At 36.7% G+C, this 5,595-nt stretch overlaps 1 long non-coding RNA gene across 1 annotated transcript; it reads right to left on the bottom strand.

The window, feature by feature from the left end:
• Positions 1-846: 846 nt before the first annotated feature.
• Positions 847-3,057, bottom strand: LOC128230607 (uncharacterized). The gene is made up of 3 exons (XR_008260284.1): positions 2,991-3,057; positions 2,443-2,790; positions 847-1,150 (listed from the first exon to the last, which is right to left on the bottom strand). It is a non-coding gene; the product is annotated as an uncharacterized LOC128230607 (long non-coding RNA).
• Between the last annotated feature and the right edge of the window lie 2,538 nt (positions 3,058-5,595).

Below are 5,595 nucleotides of genomic sequence, written 5' to 3'. Positions count from 1 at the left end.
CGTCGGGGCATTCATGCGTAAATGGACGTCACTTCATTTGTACAGAAAAGTATTAGATAGTGTTAATATTTAAACTTAAATTATGGTTCAATTATAAAACAATGAATGTCTTCTATTCAATAGTTTTAACACAGGCGGAGAGAAAACATTAACTTGTTGAACAGTGCAGAGAATTAATATCTGCACTATGAATCTCTGCACTTCAATTTACTTATAAAAAAAAATATAGTTGAATATGGCTTTCAGTATTTTGATTTCATTAAAAAATTGCAGAGTTATCTTTAAAACCGTTATTGGCTCACTAGTAATGTTTAAGCTTGTGACGTCAACTTGTTTCAAAATTTTACAAATAATAATAATCATTTGGAAGAAGATTTTAGCAAATATATATCACTGTGTGGGAATGGACACCGGATATAGCTCAAAAAGTGATAAGTAAACATACCAATATGCTGTTGTTTTTCTAGACCAGAGGTAAGATCTTGCTGTGTTAACGATTATCTCCCGTATCCACAAATGAAACAAGTGTTTGAACTAATAGCTTAATGCTAAATTTGGCCTATGATGTGCTTTATAATGCTTAAAAATTAGCAGACCATGAAAAATGTTACTTTAAATCTGTGATGATCACCTCAAAACTCACAAAATTTCGACAAGTATTGTAATCTTAGGAAATATATCGAATAAATAAAGAAATCTGAATCGAAGGATTTTACAAGCATAAGCTAAACTATGTTTATTGTAAAAACTGGCAATGTAACTTTAAAACTGTTAAAGATATTCCCTTACAAATGTTCAAGATACTGTACCGGGGATAGCCGTTTTGTGTACTGGGGATAGTTTTAAAGTTGAGCAATGTGTACTGGGGATAGCATGTAAAAATGGACCAAGATGATCGTAACACAATAACAGTATATATACAATACACATACTATTTAATGGCTTCGATATTTCATTCGCCTTTTCTTTAGATTTTGGAGTGCTGGTCCTTGGTATGTCTCTTTGTACATTCATATGCCTTTTCAGGTTGCTTTTGTAGTCAGTTGAATAGGTACATATGCTGCACACAAACTTTTTTCCATTATCCTCAGTCACAGTTACTGCTGACAAATCCATGGATGCATCCGTCAAATCCATTTTTTCAAATTATCTGCAAAAGTGAGAATACAATGTAATGACAAATTATTGATTAAACTTAAGTTATCAATGAGTTTGGTACATGTCCTCCTAAATGAACGTATACATGTGTATGCATGCTGCTTATATTTCAAGGTTGGTCACAATACTAAGTTTCTCGGTGAAGTGGACGAGCTGAGACCATTTCCTGTTCTAAGTAATAGCAACATCGATCCAAGCTTAGAAACAGGTTCAAGTGAACAAAATTTGATCACAATATATTATTTATTTTTGATGACTTAGTGTGCAAAAACGTTGCAAAAATAGCCGGGACTTTGACTTTCGCTCCAGCCAACCCCGGGTAAAATCCCCGCCCTGCGGGAACAAACTGATGGTTAAACCCCGGCCAAATGCCCCCGCACCCCAGAGACTCTACATAAGGCCCAATCTCCGCTAAATTTGGCGCTATGACAAAACCATCGCGGTCACCCGGCCCTGCGGCGGCACATGGAAAGTAAAAACACGGCCCTTTTCCCCGGCTATCCCCGGTATACCCCAGGACCTGGGGGGCCGTGGTTACAATTGACTGGTGACCGAAGTGTAATGTAAATATTTTTTATATTATACCGAACCTTTTATATTACCACTAAATACTTTTAAAGCGTTGTAGGTGTGTTTTATTAAACAAAGCTAATGAAGTTTTCTTGCGACTTTTCTACGACGTTGTGAAAATAGCAAGCCGCACTTACTAGTTGTATGACGTCACCGGTCAATATTATATTTATGATATGGACAGCTGATGATATAGAACTGAATTTTCATTAGAATGCAAAGACATACGAACCGATCATCTTTATTTATATATACAAACAAGAGACACTTTATGTAAGGTATACTATACATATAACAGTAACATTATTGCTCTAATTTCTCGATATGGACAACATTGGACAGTTTTCCCTGAGCTTGCATAGAGTTAAGAAGACGTAACTATCATCACAGTCTCGTTAATATAAATACATCGCAACTATCCTCAGTACAGTTAATAGCTATCCCCTGTGCAGTTATTTATTTGCTTCATTATAATGAAATCGCTCGATTCAGTTTTCATTCTTGTTTTCTATTTGTTGTTTTATGTTTGAAATCGTACCACATAATTGAACATTTGTGAGCGATCATGCAACATTCGGCGAGAATTTTGCTATTATACAAAAGAGGAGACACATTTCCATTATAGTCGTGTATTGCACAGAATTGATCTATTCGAAGCTCTTCGAATTTGATAAATATCACTATAAAATAAAATAATAATAACAAAAAACTTACCATGTGTCAGAATCAAATGCTTATTGATTGATCATTTTTCGAGCTATATCCGGTGTCCATTCCCACACAGTGTATATTGAGTTTTTTATTTTTAATATTTTTTTCTTTGTTCGTTCCCAGTTAAGTACACTGATGCTTTTCATTACGGAACTCTTTGATCACACATTTTTAAACCTTTTATTTGCTAAAGCAAACTGTGTTGGATTTTTATAATTTCAAACAATAACTGCATCATAAAATTTTGCATCAGGTACTGTACTGGCTGTTGCAGGATAAACCATCTGAACACCAGTATAGAATTAACCATTTATTCATGTTTCTTGTGCACATCATAAGTTTGGTAAGAAGCTGAAAAAATAAAAACAAATTTTGAGTGTCTAAGTTATTTACATAGAGCAAAAACACAAAGGTACGAAAGGTATTAGTACGAATCTCGACCCAAAAATAAATTCAACGAGGGATTTCTTATGCAAGCTTAAATTTTATACAGTATACTACGGGAAATGAATCACTAGATGTAAAGGAACAATAGAAATGCATAAACTTACACCGTGGGGAACTACATGACAGAAACAAGTAGAAAATTGACAAGACGCCAGGATAACACGTTTGGCGAGTAAGTACTATGAGCAAAAACAATGAACCTAAAGAAAATAATGAACCTGAAGATCCAAACAATCAGTAGGCAGAGTTACTTCCCTTGTATTACAACACAGGTACTCCCACTTGTATTCCTTCGTCTGAAGAAAGAGTCGGGATAAATAATCATAGATATACTTGAGGTTTACTTATTAGTGCATTATTATTTGTTCTATTATTTAGTTTCCCAAGTTAATGCATACCATTTACTTTTTTACTTTATTCGGGATTATTGGGACAGGAGTGAGATTGTACACACAAACTAGTTTCAACCCCCAGTAAATTTACATTTTAATGACTGTTCCAAGGCGGTTCCTAACAATCCTTGATAAACTACCCCAGTTGTTTATAGAGTATTTATGAACTGTGTTGTTTGTCGAGTTTTGTGCTGTTGTACCATGATTCTGGTGTGACGTTGGCGTTGATTCTGTGCCATTAAATGCGGTTTATGTTCAAACTTTCGACTACTGTGCTTGGTTCGGTAGTTTTTCATAAAAATGTTAATGTACATACTCCAGGAGACAGAGATCAATGTAGCAGAAGTTGTTGATACATTTGCCAATATAAAAAGTCGATGAGTGTATGGTAAAATAGTGGTGTATTTGTGTATGTGTTTATACGTTTGTGTCTCTAGTTCAGTGATGTTAACCCTACGCCCCCTTGCATTGTTCCTCTAATCAGGGTGTATGTTTTCATGTTTGACTATTTGGCTTGTCCTGTAGTTTCCATTGCACTATTAAGAGACAATCAACACCAAGAGTTAGGTACAAACCATCCTGCATCATCGATAGCTCTGAGAATTTTGTGCTCGTCAGGTATCCCTGGACACCAAGGCCCACCAGGCAGAATTGGATCTAGAGGTCAGAAAGGCCACAAGGGCACCAGTGGAAACCCAGGATAACGCGGACCACCAGGTATTGGAGCCGATTTGTTACTTTAAGTTTATGAATGTATGATATGACTACAACCTTAACCTGTATATACATAGTTATATCAACTAACAAGGTTCAACGAAGTTCCCGATGGCCAATTGTTCCTGTCCTTGACATGTCGTTGCTGTTAAGTATTCGTCATTTTATTGAGGTAGTTCTGTTTCCTTAGTATATTTCTTGTATATGGATACACTCAAAATAATAGCCTTTAAATCAGACACAGGAACGATTACTTTAGAAGTTATTCCTTTCCTAAGTGTTTTTCTTTTATAATTGTGCAATCTCATTTCGTGTGTATTCATTACTTACAGATTTTTTCGGCTTCCCGGGTGAGATAGGTGAGAAGGGTTTCCCTGGATACGACGGAATCCCTGGGATTATCGGTGACGTAGGCTGGGCTGGTGTAAATGGCAAACATGGTTTTAGAGGCCCTCCTGGGTAACTTGGTAATGTGGGTTTTATTGGTATGCCCGGGCCTCCAGGCATTAAAGGTGATGTGGGGATGACTGGAGACTGGGGGATACCAGGTATGCTTGATTGTTTTGCGTTTGTAGTATCCAGAATTCATTGTTACATCTAAACCGGATCAAAACCGACTGAAAGCAACCAAATATGTCAAATGATTCAGGAGTACCTTATTATAGATTCAAAATATGTAGCAACTAACATAACCCTCTACTTAAGTTTTGCCAGTGGATATAATTAGTTACAATGACTAACTTACGAATATTTTAGTCCAAAATTTGACACTTCTGTGCTATATAGCAGCTGTTTATGATGACAACATAGTTCAGTTATATACAATAGCTATAGCTTTTAACTGTATGTATTTGCTTAAACACACATCGGATGAGTGCAAATTTCATAACAATCTTGTAATGGCTTAGAAGGCTATCATAAATGTTATTTTGCGAAACACTGAGCTTGTTCAAATCTTAATCAAATCAAAATATTAAAATAAGTTTATCTCATTTGTAACATACTTATAGCTCTATATAAATGTTGTATTGTTTACATTTATCTCGTGTCTATTTTCTAAGGCATTCAGGGAATCGCCGGCGTTCCAGGTGACGTGAGATTTTATGGAGAAGCTGGTCCGATGGATGAACCTGGCTTTCAAGGACCAGAAGGGGAAATGGGTCAAAAGGGGCCAAATGGTGAAAGAGGAGAACAGGGAGACATCGGACCATGGGGACCTGTTGAAAGTCCGACACCCATGTATGACCCATACGGATGGACGGATGATGGCCAATCAAATTGCTCCTTCGAAAGTGGACCACTAGCTGAAAACATCAGGAAGTCCAGCAAGATGGCACTTTCGGTATACATGCACCCCCAACCCGTTGCGCAAGTAGCTCCGGTAGCAGCTGGTCCTATGATTGGAAAGGCGCCTTTAATATATGGATCACCACCACCGGGGACAAAAGTTCAAGATCAAAGTCGTGTTGACATATCTAATGACGATCTTTTACGAGATATGAGCTACGATTCTGAAGATGGAGATATCTTGACGGAGGAAGAGTATATTAAACTGTTGAAGAAAGAGGAAGACGGTTTTATTAACGATCAGTTTAACAATGGA

The sequence above is a fragment of the Mya arenaria genome, chromosome 1, assembly GCF_026914265.1.
Source record: "Mya arenaria isolate MELC-2E11 chromosome 1, ASM2691426v1".
Classification (NCBI taxonomy): Eukaryota; Metazoa; Mollusca; class Bivalvia; order Myida; family Myidae; genus Mya; species Mya arenaria.
Note: the sequence above shows the minus strand (reverse complement) of the source record. Positions and strands in the feature narration are given on the sequence as shown.